The 19,581-nt window shown below is 41.5% G+C and overlaps 1 long non-coding RNA gene across 3 annotated transcripts in view; it reads left to right on the top strand.

Annotated features, from left to right (window-relative positions):
- Positions 1–19,353, top strand: part of LOC121582899 — a 51,786-nt gene extending 32,433 nt beyond the window's left edge. Inside the window, exons 2-7 of one of the 3 annotated variants that reach the window (XR_006003416.2) lie at positions 17,892–17,980; positions 18,101–18,235; positions 18,325–18,511; positions 18,655–18,777; positions 18,891–19,111; positions 19,221–19,353. This is a non-coding gene — a long non-coding RNA (uncharacterized LOC121582899). Of the gene's footprint in view, positions 1–17,722; positions 17,981–18,100; positions 18,236–18,324; positions 18,512–18,654; positions 18,778–18,890; positions 19,112–19,220 lie in introns of those variants that run through there. The other 2 variants (XR_006661418.1, XR_006003417.2) reach the window with 2 other exon arrangements.
- Positions 19,354–19,581: the final 228 nt, after the last annotated feature.

Below are 19,581 nucleotides of genomic sequence, written 5' to 3' on the forward strand. Positions count from 1 at the left end.
AGTGAGACTAAATGTAGGCAGTAAGTAACCAGCCTACTGTAATAGTCTACTGTTACCATTTAGAAACTTACTCACCCCCAACAATACTTTGAAGTCACGTGTCACTCCTCAGCAGAGCATACAGTTTGTGCCGAGGGTACAATGTCACACATAACAAATCTAGCCTCTCCGCAGTGTCTCGTCTTGCCTCTAAATAATCAATAGCCACTTCCAGCAGCAGCCAATTGAGATTGAGGGCTACAATCAACGTTCCAATCCAAACAGCACAAGCAAAAAGCAACTGAGGCATACAACAGCACAGTCACAGTCACAGTGTAGATCTGTTTGTGGCCAAGGAATGCCAGAGTAGCAACCCTCTGTTCACTACTGGCGGTATTTTCCAAATCAATAGGCTGCAATCCCCTGCATGAGTATTGTTAGGGTCCAGGCTAAATGTATCTGATGTCTGGTCATCTCATGAGATTTTATTTTCTCATCTTGTCATGTTTTTAGTAGCCTTAGTGGATACCCACAACCAAGAATTGGCCCAAAACCCTGGTTTTGTTTACTCCCTTTCACTTATTTTACTGATGGCAACAGCTTACGGACAGAGTACTGTCCTTAAAATGCTTGGCAAGCAACAACATGACTAATTCTACATACAGCTAGGGCCGTGCACAGATCTTTGGAGGGGCAGGTGCTCAAAGATTCACAGCTAATTCTCTAATGCTTGTGTAGCCAAATGTCAACATATACAGCACCAGTCAAAAGTTTGGACACACCTGCTCATTCAAGGGTTTTTCTTTATTTTTACAATTTTTTACATTGTAGAATAATAGTGAAGACATCAACACTATGAAATAACACATATGGAATCATGTAATAACCAAAAAAGTGTTAAACAAATCTAAATGAATTTTATATTTGAGATTCCACCCTTTGCCTTGATGACAGCTTTGCAAATTATTGGCATTCTCTCAACGAGATTCATGAGGTAGTCACCTGGAATGCATATCAATTAACAGGTGTTCCTTGTTAAAAGTTAATTTGTGGAATTTCTTTCCTTCTTAATGCATTTTTTGTGACAAGGTAGGGTGGGGGGTATACAGAAGATAGCCCTATCTGGTAAAAGACCAAGTACATATTATGGCAAGAACAGCTAAAATAATCAAAGAGAAATGACAGTCCATCATTACTTCAAGACATGAAGGTCAGTCAATCCGGACCATTTCTTCAAGTGCAGTCGCAAAAACCATCAAGCGCTATGATAAAACTGGCTCTCATGAGGACCGCCACAGGAAAGGAAGTTACCTCTGCTGCAGAGGATAAATTCATTAGAGTTACCAGCCTCAGAAATTGCAGAATAAATAAGTGCTACACAGAGTTCAAGTAGCAGACACATCTAAACATCAACTGTTCAGATGAGACTGCGTGAATCAGGCCTTCATGGTCGAATTTCTGCAAAGAAACCACTACTAAAGGACACCAATAAGAAGAAGAGACTTACTTGGGCCAAGAAACATGAGCAATGGACATCAGACCGGTGGATTTTTGGTTCCAACCACTGTGTCTTTGTGAAACGCAGTGTAGGTGAACGGATGATCTCCGCATTTGTAGTTCCCACAGTGAAGCATGGAGGAGGAGGTGTTATGGTGTGGGGGTGCTTTGCTGGTGACACGGTCTGTGATTTATTTAGAATTCAAGGCACACTTAACCAGCATGGCTACCACAGCATTCTGCAGCGATACGCCATCCCATCTGGTTTGGGCTTAGTGGGACAATCATTTGTTTTTCAACAGGACAATGACCCAACACACCTTCAGGCTGTGTAAGGGCTATTTGACTAAGAAGGAGAGTGATGGAGTGCTGCATCAGATGACCTGGCCTCCACAATCCCCAGACCTCAACCCAATTGAGATGGTTTGGGATGAGTTGGACCGCAGAGTGAAGGAAAAGCAGCCAATAAGTGCTCAGCATATGTGGGAACTCCTTCAAGACTGTTGGGAAAGCATTCCAGGTGAAGCTGGTTGAGATAATGCCAAGCGTGTGCAAAGCTGTCATCAAGGCAAAGAGTGGCTACTTTGAAGAATCTCAAACATATAATATATTTGGATTTGTGTAACACTGTTTTGGTTACTACATGATTCCATATGTGTTGTTTCATAGTTTTGATGTCTTCACTATTATTCTACAATGTAGAAAATAGTTAAAATAAAGAAAAACCCTTGAATTAGTAGGTGTGTCCAAACTTTTGACTGGTACTGTATATATTTTGCATAGGTGTTCTTTATGCAAAATCACACTCATCCCACTGTAAGCAAGCTTATAGCCTACTGCTCAAAGAGCGGGCAAAGAGGGGTGGGCTATCAGCTGATCATAGTGAATGTAGATTACATCAAACAGCTAGTTAGCTAGCTAGCTATGCTTTTGAAAACAATTTAACTAGTCTTTACCTGTGATTGGAGTTTATTCTGCTGGTTAGGCCTTCTAACAAACAGTCGAATTGAAGCGTTCCCTGTTCCTGACGTGAGAAAACACCACAAGAGGTTGGTGGCACCTTAATTGGGGAGGACGGGCTCGTGGTAATGACAGGAGCAGAATTGGTGGAATGGTATTAAATACATCAAACACATGGTTTCCAGCCATTATTATGAGCCGTTCTCCCCTCAGCAGCCTCCACTGGATGACACAATCAACAGGACGTGTGCAGTGTGCACTGTCATGTGGGGGCAAGATTTTAAAATGAGAAATTAGCTAGTTTGATGGCAATTCATTTAAATAACAAGAGAGAAAATAAACTAAACGTGATGTAAAAATTAAAAAACGCCCCCAATCAGAAAGGGAATTTTTCTCATAGGCGGGCAAAAGGGTAGGTGCTCTATCTGTGTATACAGCAAAGTATCAACAAATACCATCCAAAGGTATTTATAACTAAATATGTATAATTCCTAGTTTCCATCTCAACAACTGCTGTGTTTGTGGAACACTACTGGCAAAATCTTCAGCAGGTTTAAAGGTAAACCTTCTACAGTCTCAGAGGAATTTCCAACCAAAATATACTTTACTGCATGTTTCTGTTTCTCCACCATGTGTTTCCTCATGTTCCGAAGTATGAAAATGTATGCACTCACTACTGTAAGTCGCTCTGGATAAGAGTGTCTGCTAAATGACTAAAATGTTTTCAAAAATGTAAAATGTCTCCTCTCCAATCCGAGCGGCTATTCCTCGTGCACCTAGACCCTAACGCTTCAATATCTGTCATTTAACTTAAAACATTTATTACCTTTTATATTTGGCATAAACACAACCAGTCACAATGTTTTAATCTGAGGCTACTTCAAAAGTCTCCTGTAGGTTTGTCAAATATTTTATTCCAGCATCCTCAAAATGGCTTGACATTGACACCCTAACGACTCTGGCAAGTGTGCTAGTCCAGTGTCACTTTGATTATGCCTGCACATCATGGTTCACCAGCAGCCCCAAACATATAAAGAATATGGTGTAGTGGAGGGTATATGCAGGTACACGCCATATACCCACTTATTTCAGTGGCCATTGCATATACTCACTTCTTAATCCCCACTGATGCTTATCAAAGTAGTGTAGTGGAGGTATAGGCCATATCAATTAATAAGGCTGATGGAACAGATCACAATGTTTAGCTTAAAATGTTGATAAACTATTATTTCTTCACATTTTAGGCACAGAAATATACACACACGGCGTTAGGCCTACATGTGAATGTTTCAAAATGCAATTTGCAAGAAAACACTGTTCTAAAACGCGCACCACACATGCGAGAGGTTTCATGGACAGGGATGGAAATATCCATTAGAAATTTAGAAAGGGGGGATTTAAAGATGCAACAACTATCATCATTAGCTAATATGACTAGGATAATGCCTTTGGCTGCTAGACAATGAAATAAAGTTAAAAGAAAACCAATAGAACAGTAAAACGCATATGAGGAAGTCTTAATACAAATAATTGCCTCTATGTTTCTTTGGTGGGATTTTGGCTATAGGCTACTTTGAAATAAGGTAAGACATGCCTCATAATATGAAGTAAAACATCCAGGCTTCAAACAATTAAGGAACTGGCAAAATATAGCAATGCTAATGATAGGCCAAACTTCTTCTGGTAGATGGAAAGGCTTTCCCAAAAACCTTCTGAATTACATTTACATTTACATTAAATGTTAACTAGCTACAAAGTAGCCTATGCCTACCTGGCAGAATGATAATGATTATTTACATCAATCCAGTGGCCATTTATTTTGCAAACTCCATCTCATGTGAGATAACACATCAATAAATTAATTTATGAATGCACAATTATACATGTATGAAATAACCTTAAACAATGATTTGACATTTCATCATGTGACATTCCTTTGTTTGCCTTTTCAATGATCATCTCCAATTTAAGCCATACCAACGTGTCTAGATTTGTGCTTTACACACTGTTCACATCATGCAAATGGCACGGTAACAAAGCTCTCAATAGGATTTGGGTTAGCCTTTGTTGAGAATAAATCACATTATATCCTTAATAAATTGTGTGCGTCAAATAAATACCTTAAAAATAACTGTGCCTGTTGATTTAATAGATTTTGCATTATGTCACGCCCTGGCTCTGGGGACTCTCGTATGTTGAGCCAGGGTGTTCATTTGTTTATGTTCTAGTCGTTGTATATCTATGTTGGCCAGGGTGGCTCCCAATCAGAGAGGGCTGTAGCTCGTTGTCTCTGATTGGGAGTCATACTTAGGTAGCCGTTAGGCATTCATTGTTTGTGGTTTCTTGTTCTTATTTGGTTTGTGTTCAACCGTAGACATCACGTTTTTCGTCTGTTGTTTTGATCGTGTGATCATACTCTAATAAATATAAATATGTTCACCTTCAACGCTGCGCATTGGTCCTCCTCCTTAGACGATCGTGGCAGAAGAAACCACCAGAACTGGACCAAGCAGCCTAGTGAGGAGCAGAGTGGGTGGACTTGGGAAGAGTGGAGGAAGAGCTTCGACTGGGTCAAGCCGAATGAGGAGCTGAATGGCGGAGATTGGAAGCAGAAGAGCGAGAGTTGGGCGAGAATTATAGAGGCCTGGCCCACGGGGAAGAGAGACTCCCAGAAATTTTTTTAGGGGGGCTCACGGTCGTCGGACCAGCAGGGAGGCCGCGATAGAGCGGCCCAGCGGGTTGCCAGAGGAGGCCGCCAGGTTACGGGGGCCACTGGTCGAAGAGGGGATGGAGGATGTAGAGGCATGGCGAGAGGTACTGGCGTGTGTTGCCAGTCCGGTCCGGCCTGTTCCTGATCCCCACGTGGGGCCAGTGGTGTGTGTTCCCAGTGCGGGTCCGGCCTGTTCCTGCCACTCGCACCAAGTCAGTGGTGCGCTCGTCAGCCCGGCACGGCCGTTCCTGCTCCCGCACCAAGTCAGTGGTGCGCTCGTCCGCCCAGCTCGGCCCGTTCCTGCTCCCCGCACCAAGTCAGTGGTGCGCTTCGTCAGCCCGGTCCGGCTCGCTCCTGCTCCCCGCACCAAGTCAGTGGTGCGTTTCGATCAGCCCGGCGCGGCCCGTTCCTGCTCCCCGCACCAAGTCAGTGGTGCGTCCCGTCCAGCCCGGCCGGCCCGTTCCTGCTCCCCGCACCAAGTCAGTGGTGCGCTTCGTCAGCCTGGTAAGGCCCATTCCTCCTCCACGCACCAAGCCAGGGGTGCGAGTCGTCAGCCTGGTAAGGCCCGTTCCTCCTCCACGCCCCAAGCCAGGAGTGCGCGTCGTCAGCCTGGTAAGGCCCGTTCCTCCTCCACGCACCAAGCCAGGGGTGCGCGTCGTCAGTCCAGCACAACCCGTGCCTGGGTCACCGGTGCCTGGTAAGGTCCCGGTCAACTGCTCCACTACGGAGTTGAAGCTATCCGCTCCACCAGTGTGCAGTCCAGCTCCGGTCAGCAGGGCCAGACCGGACCAGGGGTACTTTGGGGGTTTAGAGAAGGAGTGGGGGTCATGTCCGAGCCGGATCCGCCGGAGGTGGAGTGCCCACCCGGTCCCTCCCCTGTTGTGTTTGGTTGGCGCGGTCGGAGTCCGCGCCTTTGGGGGGGGGTACTGTCACGCCCTGGCTCTGGGGACTCTCGTATGTTGAGCCAGGGTGTTCATTTGTTTATGCTCTAGTCGTTGTATATCTATGTTGGCCAGGGTGGCTCCCAATCAGAGAGGGCTGTAGCTCGTTGTCTCTGATTGGGAGTCATACTTAGGTAGCCGTTAGGCATTCATTGTTTGTGGTTTCTTGTTCTTATTTGGTTTGTGTTCAACCGTAGACATCACGTTTTCGTCTGTTGTTTTGATCGTGTGATCATACTCTAATAAATATAAATATGTTCACCTTCAACGCTGCGCATTGGTCCTCCTCCTTAGACGATCGTGACACATTAGTCATGTTTATAATATTAAACAACTTTGTACATGAATCCCCTATTATGCCTCAGTCTATTCCTCAATGGTAGTATGGATGGTCGTATGTAGTAGAATTTCATTACATAAAAAATTGTACAGGCATTTTATAGTCTCCAAGACACTATTGTTTTGTATTATTTGGCTGATGAATCACTAAAAGTCATGCTCCAGAGGTTTTGTGTTTTTAAAGTAGCACTCATGAGCCAAAACCGGTCCCTGAAAATTGTGCACAATGTCATCCATTTTGTATGATATGTTACGTCTTGCAAAAAACGTTTTCCTGCAATTTGTATGTATGTTAGGAATTCCAATTCATACAATATGATACAAATTTGTAAGTGCTTAAGATCTCGTTTAATCTTTTTAATTTCTTCATATTTGTAGCTTATTCAGGATCATACAATAGCAAGTGCTCTTATATTTGTTCATATTGGACACATCTTGGGCTCAAAGGTGACCCATATACATCTGAAACAGACCACATTGATGGAATGATGGAAATTAAAATTATGTTTGCTGGTCGTAATATTGTTTTTTCTTTCTCCAGGACTCCTCAATTGCATGAGAAACTGGATGCTGCATTAGATATTGAATATACCTGCTACAAAACATTGAAAAACATTCAGCCAAGCCTGATAGGTGTCCCATTTTTGAGTAGCTACCATTTCAAATTTGTCACTGAGCAGCATGTGGCCTTCTGGCTTCCAGCGGTAAATTGATAGGATGTTACATGGTGGGGGAATGCCATGAGATGTCATCTCCTATAAAGAATCAATATGTTTCCTACACAGGAACACTCCAGAAATCAGAGCTGGTCACCATGACAACCCAGCCATACCCAGCACCCCATCTACCTGTGGCTTACCATCCAGGCCTATTTTTCAAATTGCAAGTGGTTTTAAGCTTGTTTAGGGTTTTATTATTCCTATGTACAGTCTAGAATACTAAGCAGTGGAGAGAAAGCACAAGCTCAATCACTTAAATCTGACAAAATTATGTTAAGGGAAGTTGTTCCAATATTTTCAATGCGAGCCCAATACAATGGTTACAGGAATAAAGATAGACATCCTGCTTATGCTGCCGGCTCAAGCTTTTGGGTGATGTTACCTTAATATGATAGGGCAACATTTAGATTTCCGCCTAAATAGACATACCCAAATGTAATTATTTTTCATGAGATGGCCATAAACAATAACTGGTAATGTTGCATAGTTTTAGAAAGGTGAGGTGTACTCTGAGGACAGAAACTCAAGTAGATAGCACAAATATTATGAAAATATGAAAAATCATATTATATGTTTTCCTATTCAACAAAAGTGTGGCAATAGGGCTTGAAATGACTGAAATACTTTCTAAATATAGTAGCAATCAAATTATAAACGACTATAAAAATTGTACTTCTCTTACAACAGTAAAATAAATATGATCATACTTAATGATAGTTCAATTTTGGCACTATTCCATATAACTGAGCACAGAGACTTTTCTCCTAAACGTCAAATGAGCGGCGCAGAGACACCATTCAAATATGTGCAGACTCTATACAACTTCAGCTTTAAGCACGTAGTGGTTTTGTCTGTCTGTGACCAAGAGAAAGTGGTCTTGTTTTCATTCTAAGGAATTATTTAGTATTTTTTCATGTTGAGAGCTCTATACCTGGCTGAAAATATCACAGCGAGATGAAACCACAGCTGTTGGATTCGCTGGACTGTCACCTTTCATATGCCATCTCACAGGCTGGGCTCAGTCACTCAGAGGAACAGCAAATCTATTGTTTGTCTGGATAGGCCAGAAAATGTGACATCACTCCCTATGTAAATGTGGGGCCTGAAACCTGACACGTAATGTAAGCTCCGCTGAGAAAGTGGGAGCGGAGAGCAGACAAATGGGGCTTTATTGTACTACAATATGAAGTCTCCTATTTAGGAAACTTAACATCTAAGAGTTAAAAGACATAGGTCTCTATTTTATCAGAACCTAACACAATGTTAAATCTTAGTGATGGTTGTAGCGCTATAAGTCCGGGGGGTGTGTCAGAAATATTTTTGCTATGTTCACAGCGGGAATTATGGGTGCAATAGCTGGCCGTGGCGCGAAGGGGCTGTATTTTGATGAGTAAATGAGTTGCAGGTGTGTCAAGGTTTGACCCTTCACTGGCCAATCAGAACATGGCTAAATATGTGGTTCCTTCAAGTTGTGTACTTACGGTCTTTTGTTAGCAACTCCATTTCGAATGTTAGTCCGTCATAAATAGCCTACAGAAACAAACAAAATAACGAAATGTAGGCCTATCCCATATTTGCTAAATATGCTGAACATGTTTGCAGTTCACATTGTTCTAAGTAGGCTAATTGCATGGCTTCAATATGAAAATATATATTTGTAAATATAGCATTAGCACTAATATGAATAATTCAAATCAAATTTGAATAAAATGAAACAACTTGTTTTAAATAGGCTATGTCTAAATACAGTTAGAGACACCATAATTGCTGCCCTTGGGCATACAGTATGATATAAAGACAACAGACTATGGAGGGTTTTATGCATGGAAAAATATACAATATAAAGAGAAAGGGGGAATGTCCACTTACCAGTTGTCATATTGTCAACCAAATAGCATGACAGAAAGTTGTTTCTTTGGAAAGATACTGTATACAGAATAAAGTGATCTGTACATTTGAACAACAGCATAAATACACCTATTTCCCTTTTGAATGTAATGACAGAATCACCACTGCTGCACATGCTGCCACTGTTTTGATAACCAAAAGTTATATTTTTAGAACGAGCAGCACACATCCAGCTCACGAGTGCATTGCTGACACAAGGCTAGCACAGGGAAAATGCAACAAGCACAGATGCGACAAGTGAAAACACATTATCTAACTGGGGATAGCTAGCTAGCATACTGTCCCAAGCATGATGAGCTCAGCATTAACTTTAGTTAGACTTGATTGGTATGCTAGCTTGCCGTTAGCTAGTGTCCAAAAGCTAGCATCTAACTGCAGTGTTGCGAATTGGGCACAGAGCTATGTATTTTTTGTACTACCAGATCTGCGAGAAGGTTCTAGCTAGTGTTTCCCTCTATCCTTCGACTGTTGATGGGTGTGGATCTCCGGTTCAGGTCCCAGGCTCCCAATGAATGTCAAGCTGTTGCGGCCGCCATGATGACACTGTTATGATTGGTTTGTTACAAATCAAGTACAATTTGCTCTTAATGTTGACAACCTGATAGAGTAGCTCCAGAAGATCTGAGTGCACATTTCAGTGCCACAGGACAGTTCATTTTACTTTGTGCTGTTAAAATTCTATAAACAAATACAAATTCAACCCTGCAATCTCATTGATGCAGTCCCCCCTCATAGCAAATACAGTGCCTTGCAAAAGTATTCACCCCCCTTGGCGTTTTTCCTATTTTGTTGCATTACAACTTGTAATTTAAAATTATTTTTATTTGGATTTAATGTAATGGACATACACAAAATAGTCCAAATTGGTGAAGTGAAATGAAAAAAAATAACTTGTTTCAAAAAATTCTAAAAAATAAATAATTAATGGAAAAGTGGTACGTGCACATGTATTCACCCCATTTGCTATGAAGCCCCTAAATAAGATCTGGTGCAACCAATTACCTTCAGAAGTCACATAATTAGTTAAATAAAGTCCACCTGTGTGCAATCTAAGTGTCACATGATCTGTCACATGATCTCAGTATATATACACCTGTTCTGAAAGGCCCCAGAGTCTACAACACCACTAAGCAAGGGGCACCACCAAGCAAGCGGCACCATGAAGACCAAACTTTGAACATCCCATGGAGCACCATTAAATCCATTATAAAAAAATGGAAAGATTATGGCACCACAACAAACCTGCCAAGAGAGGGCCACCCACCAAAACTCAAGGACCAGGCAAGGAGGGCATTCATCAGAGAGGCAACAATGAGACCACAGATAACCCTGAACGAGCTGCAAAGCTCCACAGCGGAGATTGGAGTATCTGTCCATAGGACCACTTTAAGCCGTACACTCCACAGAGCTGGGCTTTATGGAAGAGTGGCCAGAAAAAAAGCCATTGCTTAAAGAAAAAAATAAGCAAACACGTTTGTTGTTTGCCAAAAGGCATGTGGGAGACTCCCCAAACATGAGACTCCCCAAACTTAAGGAAGAAGGTACTCTGGTCAGATGAGACTAAAATTTAGCTTTTTGGCCATCAAGGAAAACGCTATGTCTGACGCAAACCCAACACCTCTCATCACCCCGAGAACACCATCCCCACAGTGAAGCATGGTGGTGGCCTGTTTCAGTCTTCCAGAGATTTGAGACTGGTATAGAGGTTCACCTTCCAGCAGGACAATGACCCCTAAGCATACTGCTAAAGCAACACTCGAGTGGTTTAAGGGGAAACATTTAAATGTCTTGGAATGGCCTAGTCAAAGCCCAGATCTCAATCCAATTGAAAATCTGTGGTATGACTTAAAGATTGCTGTACACCAGCGGAAGCCATCCAACTTGAAGGAGCTGGATCAGTTCTGCCTTGAAAAATGGGCAAAAACCCCAGGGGCTGGATGTGCCAAGACTTGCAGCTGTAATTGCTGCAAAAGGTAGCTCTACAAAGTATTGACTTTGGGGGGGTGAATAGTTATGCATGCTCAAGTTTTCTGTTTGTTTGTCTTATTTCTTGTTTGTTTCACAAGAACAAATATTTTGCATCTTCAAAGTGGTAGGCATGTTGTGTGAATCAAATGATACAAACCCATTATAATTCCAGGTTGTAAGGCAACAAAATAGGACAAATGCCAAGGGGGGTGAATACTTTTTTAAGCCACTGTATACACACTACATGACCAAAAGTATGTGGATACCCGCTTGTCGAATATCTCATTCCAAAATCATGGGCATTAATATTGAGTTGGTACCCCCTTTGCTGCAATAACAGCCTCTACTCTTCTGGGAAGGCTTTCCAGTAGATGTTGGAACATTGCTGCAGGGACTTGCTTCCATTCAGCCACAAGAGCATTAGTGAGGCGGGGCACGGATGTTGGGCGATTAGGCCTAGCTCGCAGTCAGCATTCCAATTAATACCAAAGGTGTTCAATGGGGTTGAGGTCAGGGCTCTGTGCAGGCCAGTCAAGTTCTTCCACACCGATCTCGACAAACCATTCTGTATGGACCACGCTTTGTGAACTGGGGCATTGTCATGCTGAAACAGTAAAGGGCCTTTCCCAAACTGTTGTCATGAAGTTGGAAGCAAAGAATCGTCTAGAATGTCATTGTATGCTGTAGCGTTTAGATTTCCCTTCATTGGAACTAAGGGTCCTAGCCCAAACCATGAAAAACTGCCCCAGACCATTATTCCTCCCCAACCAAACTTTACAGTGGCACTATACGGGCAGGTAGCGTTCTCCTGGCATCCGCCAAACCCAGATTCATCCGTCGGACTGCCAGATGGTGAATTGGATTCATCACTCCAGAGAACGCGTTTTCACTACTCCACAGTCCAATGACGGCGAGCTTTACACCACTCCGGCTGAAGCTTGGCATTGTGCATGGTGATCTTAGACTTGGGTGCGGCTGCTCGGCCATGGAAACCCATTTCATGAACCTACCAACGGGCCACCACTGGTAGCCTATGATGTGTGTCCTATCCATTCAAGATAGTTTGTTAAATAATTGCCTAGGCCTATACAGTAGCCTAACCCAACAATAGGCCTAATTACAGTGCCTTCAGAATGTATTCACATCCCTTGACTTTATTCCACATTTTGCTGTGTTACAAAGTGAGATTAAAATGGATTTAGTTGTCATTTTTTGGTCAACGATATACACAAAATATTATGTAATGTCAAAGTGGAAGAAAAATTTGAACATTTGTACAAAAAAACGAATAAAACATTAATATATCTTGATTAGATAAGTATTTAACCCCCTGAGTCAATACATGTTAGAATAACCTTTTGCAGAGATTACAGCTGTGAGTCTTTCTGGGTAAGTCTCTAAGAGCCTACCACACCTGGATTGTGCAACATCTGCCAATTATTCTATAAAAACTTATTCAAGCTCTGTCAAATTTGTTGTTGTTCATTGCTAGACAACCATTTTCAGGTCTTGCCATAGATTTCCAAGCATATTTAAGTGAAAACTGTAACTCGGCCACTCAGGAACATTTACTGTCTTCTTGGTAAGAAACTCCAGTGTAGGTTTGGCCTTGTGTTTCAGAAAGGTGAATTCATTTCCCAATGTCTGGTGGAAAGCAGACTCAACCAGATTTTCCTCCCTGTGCTTAGCTCCATTCAGTTGATTTTTTATCCTGAAAAACTCCCCAGTCTGTAACGACTACAAGCATACTCATAACATGATGCAGCCACCACTATTCTTGAAAATGTGGAGAGTGGTATTCAGTAATGTGTTTTATTGAATTTGCCCCAAACATAACACTTTGTATTCAGGACAAAAAGTGAATTGCTTTGCCACATGTTTAGCAAAATTACTTTAGTGTCTTGTTGCAAACACGATGCATGTTTTGGAATATTTGTATTCTGTACAAGCTTCCTTCTTTTCATTCTGTCAATTAGGATAGTATTGCTGAGTAACTACAATGTTGTTGATCCATCCTCAGTTTTCTCCTATCACAGCCATTAAACTTTGTAACTGTTTTAAAGTCACTGTTGGCCTCATGGTGAAATCACTGAGCAGTTTCCTTCCTCTCCGGCATCTGAGTTAAGAAGGACGCCTGCATCTTTGTAGTGACTGGGTATATTGATACACAATCCAGAGTGTAATTAATAACTTATCCATACTCAAAGGAATTTTCAATGTCTTTTTTTTTTTTTTTTTTACCCATCTACCAATAAGTGCCATTTTTTGCGAGGCATTGGAAAACCTCCCTGGTCTTTGTGATTGAATCTGTGTTTGAAATTCACTGCTCGTCTGAGGGACCTTACAGATAATTGTTTGTGTGGGGTACAGAGAAGAGGTAGCCATTCAAACATCATGTGAAACACTATTATTGCACACAGAGTGAATCCATGCAACTTATTATGTGGCTTGTTAAGCACATTTTTTGTCCTGAACTTATTTAGGCTTGCCATAACAAAGGGGTTGAATACTTATTGAATCAAGACATTTCAGCTTTTCAACAACACAACGAGATGAAACAATTAACGTTTTTCTTCTGTCAATGATGTTTGGCTTTTGATGCGATGTGATTGGTGTGAAGCCAAATCCAAACTGGCTTCCCTTGACACTTTTTTTTGGTGCTCCAGAACCATTCACAGTTGAGCTCACTCAGTTTAGCTCAACGCTGATTGGCTATTATTGTATTGAAAAAATTATCACGGGAGGCCAAAAGCCTGTTGGCTTCCCTTGCATTCAATGCTACGGGCGGCAACAATATCATACTCTTTTTGACCAGACAGCATCAGATAGATGGGCTACACATACAGAGGGGCGCTGTTTCGCTCACCCAGATGCTTTCTCCGGTGAGATACATATTGGCCTCTTGCGAATTTAAGGAAAGGCTGTGTAACGCATGATCAGTGCCAGGGCTGCCTCTTCAGGAGATGAGGGAGGGGAGGGCACCATACTCCCTGCAAAGCCCCAGCTGATTGAGCGGGACGGGGTCAGGGGTGGAGGTGGTGTAAAACATTTGCCAAGACTAAAACCCCACTCTGTCTAATTTAAAACATCTGATTCTTAATCACTGAAATTATGGAAATTGTTTCCAATAAACACCATTTGTTGAAACTGATTTTGTTGTAGCAAAGCAATGGCATATTGGATGCAATGTAATAAGTATTTTCTGTTTCATTGTGAGAAAAAATTGGTTTGACAGGTAGGGAATGATTGAAACCCCATGTGGTATGAGATCATTATGTCTTCATTTCATTCCCATTTCGACAACATCAGCAAAATTTGAAAATGTATAATTAAATTGCTTAGCGATTTACTGTGGTGTTTTGTTGGCATTTGCATTATGCTATGATGCATAACAAAATATTAATATAGACAATTAAGCATGGTTTGTTGACAATATAGCTACCCATGAATAGTTAAGTTAAATCCCTTTAAAGGGGCAATCTGCGACTGCTATATACACTTTGGACTTTTATTAATGATATACAGTGGGGGAAAAAAATATTTAGTCAGCCACCAATTGTGCAAGTTCTCCCACTTAAAAAGATGAGAGAGGCCTGTAATTTTCATCATAGGCACACGTCAACTATGACAGACAAAATGAGATAATTTTTTCCAGAAAATCACATTGTAGGATTTTTTATGAATTTATTTGCAAATTATGGTGGAAAATAAGTATACAATCTTTGGAGGGAGTTGAAAGTCTGTGTTGCCCAGCGACAGCCACAAAACATCACTGCTCTAGAGGAGATCTGCATGGAAGAATGGGCCAAAATATCAGCAACAGTGTGAAAACCTTGTGAAGACTTACAGAAAATGTTTGACCTGTGTCATTGCCAACAAAGGGTATATAACAAAGTATTGAGAAACTTTTGTTATTGACCAAATACTTATTTTCCACCATAATTTGCAAATAAATTCATTAAAAATCCTACAATATGATTTTCTGGGGAAAAAAATCTCATTTTGTCTGTCATAGTTGACGTGTACCTATGATAAAAATTACAGGCCTCTCTCATCTTTTTAAGTGGGAGAACTTGCACAATTGGTGGCTGACTAAATACTTTTTTTCCCCACTGTATACCCATTGATTCTTGAAGAATATAACTTTGATTCTCAGTAGTGTGAACCTCTGGCAGAACGACTGAAAGATTACACTGAAATACACAACCATGCTGGCAGAGTTTCAATATTCAAGGAACAACAATGTGACATACTGTAGTTTGGTGCCATTGGGGTTAACAGTGACACTACGAATATTACAAACAGTACGTTTGCTCTGTAAGGAAGCACCAACTTCTGCATCCTCAGGCCCTTCCCATTTGTCACTGTCAGATTCTGCCAGATATTTATTTAACACCCAATTTCATTCCAATTTAACTAATCTCAGCATGGTGCATCAAACAGAGTAAAACGTCAATCTACCCAGGTCTTTACTATCAGTGCTGTTAATATACAGCCTCACCTAATGCTTGCCAAGCATTTTCTCCATGGCATCCTACTGTAACAGCTTTATTGACCTCTAAAATGATCAAACATGAATAAAAAAATTGACACTCATAAAACCCCCTAGTTATTGCGCTTTGCATCAAACTATCACATATATTTATTGTGTGATGAAAATGTCCTTAAAAAAATCGACTCTACAAAAAAAAGGTGCTATCTTGAAACTAAACTGTCCCTATGGTAGGACCCTTTTGGTTCCAGGTAGAACCTGAAAGGGTTCCATGTAGAACCCTTTCCAAAGAGGGTTCTACATGGAATCCAAAAGGGTTCTACCTGTAAACAAAAAGGATTCTCTGTGGAACCAAAAAGGGTTCTCCTATGGGGACAACTGAAGAACTCTTTTGGAACCCTTTTTTCTAAGAGTGTAGGCAAACTGCTTCAATTTTAAAGGCCCAATGCAGCTGTTTTTATATCAAGATCAAATCATTTCTGGGTAGCAATTAAAGAGAAACTGCCCCTAAAAACCAACTTCTCATTTAGAAAACAGCCTATGTGGCATTGATATGAGTCATAAATATTTATTCTAGTGTCAAAATTGACTACAAAGTATGCATAGGATAATTTTTGTCATAAAGTCAGTCTCGTCCAAAATTGAGTTTTGTAAGTAAATGTGTCGAGTTACTTGAGGGTTGGGTTTGAATTACAATTACAGTGCATGTCAACAAAAGTCCTCTACAGACTTTCCATTCTGTCCCCAAGTCTGCACCAGTAATGATAGCTTTGTGTGAAACACACATTTTGCTCTGGAAGGTTTTTCCAACTTCAACCAAGTGGAGATGGGCTTCCATACTAAATTGATGCTAACTGTGAATGCAGTTCACACAATCTTAGATGGCCAGATGACATTTGATGCTGGCTGTCAATGGTCAAACCCGCGACCAGTGGTGGTGAGTATAGCTAGACACTGCTGGTTATGTATCTGTATATTTTAATAATCATTATCACTATCACAATGCTAGCGAGGCAGGCTAGCTGACATTAGTTATCTAGCTTCCTAGCTAGCTGGCTACCTCAATACAACTCGGATTTGGCTTGAAAACACAATAACATTTAAAAATTAGGCAAATAATTAGTAGGAAGACCTTTTGTCATGATTGTGATATCGCCAGATTGACTTTAGCTGCAGTATAAGTTTAGCCAGCTAACTAAGATTGAGGGGACACCACCGTATTTTAGCTAGCTAACATTAGCATTACTAGCTATTTTTGACAAACTTGCTAGTAATGGCAACATTGCCATCTCTCTAAAGGAAATTTGACGACATCAATGATGGCAAGGTTGTTTCCTACAAATTATTTGCCTACTTTATCAATGTAATCATATTTCTATGCCACTATAAGTTAGTGTAATTTAGACGAAACAGTCACATTAGCATCCGTTCAGAATGTTAGGCACCAGTAGCCGTTGGACACTTTCATAACAATGAAATGACACGACCGAGTGACGGAGGTGCAACCCATGTCTAGGGCAAAAATAAATATTGGATGCAGCTATAGTGGTAACTAATTCATTTCTGACTACAACTGTGCATTAACTAGAAGCAACAAACACAAACCAACCCAGGGCTATAGCAAAACATGGCACAGTTGGTTGCATAGTTTAACGGCGCACCGGCTTGAATCTAATCCAAATCTGGAGCTACAGTCAATCTACATCGGTAAAGCATAGAATTACGTGGCGCAGCGGTCTAAGGCACTGCATCGCAGTGCTTGAGGCGTCACTACAGACCCGGGTTCGATCCCAGGCTGTCACAGCTGGCAGTGAACGGGAGACCCATGAGGCGGCACACAATTGACCCAGCGTTGTCCAGGTTAGGGGAGTGTTTGGCCAGCCGGGATTTCCTTGTCCCATCGTGCTCTAAAGACTCCTTGTGGTGGACCGGGTGCCTGCAAGCTGACTTCGGTCGCCAGCTGGACGGTGTTTCCTCCGACACATTGGTGTGGCTGGCTTCCGGGTTAAGCAAGCAGTGTGTCAAGAAGCAGTGCGGCGTGGCATGGTTGTGTTTCGGGGGACGCATGGCTCTCGACATTCGCCTCCCCTGAGTCCGTAGGGGAGTTGCAGTGATGGGACAAGACTGTAACTACCAATTAGATATCGTAAAAAAAAAAGCATAGAATTACACTCAACAAAAATATAAACGCAACAATTGAAGATTTTACTGAGTTACAGTTCATATAAGGATGATAACGGATGAAATCCATAATTTATTTGAGACATTATTTAATTATTTAATGTAACAAATCAAACATTAAACCTTGTAAACAATTCATGGTGATTCATGGTAACCTCGTAAACAATTTATTTATACCCAGCGTTTATTTGAAACAGGTGTTTATTTGCTGAAATGTGTGCCGTTGCCTGGCTATTAAAAGGGACAGGTGGCTATTTGAGACACTGCGTTTAATTGATGTTTTAAGGTATGTTATTTTCAGTTTTATTGCTATGTCATTTAGGTACAAAAGTGATACTTACACATACTTAATACTTCTGTAATATTGCTGACTAGTTGTGTTCTTTGCCAACACTGCTCCTCACAGTAATGCATTACAATGAGAATGCCAACCGAGCCTAAGCAACCATGGCTACAGGGGAGTGACGATACTCCATCTGGTAACCCAAGTACAAGGGAGAACAATACTCTGTGCGGGCTCTGAAAAGTGATCCTACTTTCGGTAAGATTACTGTTGATACAAACCTGTCAACTACAAGGAATAAGTGCTTGTTTTTAAACTTTGATCCTAACATTTTATTTCATTGACAGGCTACGTACAAAACCTGTTGGATTTGCTGTTCAGCAGTGTGGTGGTAACCCCCTAGCCATATCAGGAGCTGTTCCAAAGGGTGCCTGTACCCGTCTCCCTTTGCTCAGAGTATGATAGACCAGAAAAGGCTGAGGCAGTAGCCAGATACCAGCCCCGCTTCAGGGTAGGGGAGAACACTTGAATCAGGTTGGTGACCTATTTTCACCTATTTTAACCTAAATCCAATGACATGGTGAAATGTTTTGTTGATTTCACGTTGAATTCATATTAGTTGACAACTCAACCAAATGTAAATCAAAACTAGGCATTGAACTGATGTCTATGCCCAGTGGGCTGTGTGTGTTTGTGTGTAACCAACCAGTATCTTTGATGAGGGGCCAGGAGCACACTTCACCTCCAGCCTTACCTCGTGCTTGCTCACCAATGGTCGTCGATGGGGAGAACAGAATTAGGTAGGTTTAGTCTGACCTGTTCAAACTTCAACATAGTATGTTTGTGTGTCAGATATAACCTATCCCTAACTGCCATTGGCAGTAGAACAGTGACTGTGTGTATGTGTTCACAGATGCATGAAACGCAGAGCTGGCACTCAACACATCCACAATGTGGGACTGAAGTTGATGATTCATAATACAGTACAGTATAAATGTATCGTAATAGCAACACCGTTTTCATTCCATGTGTCACTGATGAACTCTGCCTCAACTCTACCTATTTCTACAGATGGACTGGAGATGCTTTTGTCAGACGCCAGCCTCAGTCATTTGATGGGGAGTCCACAATTGGGTAGGGTTTCATCTGACCTGTTCAAACTTCAACATAGTATCTGTTTGTGCGTCAGATATCACCTGTCTTAACTGCCATTGGTAATAGAACAGTGACTATGTGTTCACAGACACATGTATGTAGCCAGCAAATGGAGACTTGCAAGATGATGTGATGGAGTCCAGACTGACCGACCAGCTTGATACAGATGTCTCGGAATAGAGAGAACTTGCATTCATAAAAATCTTACTTGACAAAACTTTTACTTTTGTCTTTTCTATCATTTAATTTAATGGTATCAGTCAATATGGGGAGGGAGAAACCCTGTGTATTCTCCACCAGGATCAGGGAACTCCTGTTGTGTACGGGACACCACACAGGAAAGGGCAAAATAAAAAATGCAGATAGACACAGTATCTGTATTTGTATCAGCTGGGAATGACAATGGAAGGTGAAAGGTGCACATTGTTATATTAGTAGAACACTGCTGC

This window comes from Coregonus clupeaformis, chromosome 9, assembly GCF_020615455.1.
Source record: "Coregonus clupeaformis isolate EN_2021a chromosome 9, ASM2061545v1, whole genome shotgun sequence".
Lineage (NCBI taxonomy): Eukaryota > Metazoa > Chordata > Actinopteri > Salmoniformes > Salmonidae > Coregonus > Coregonus clupeaformis.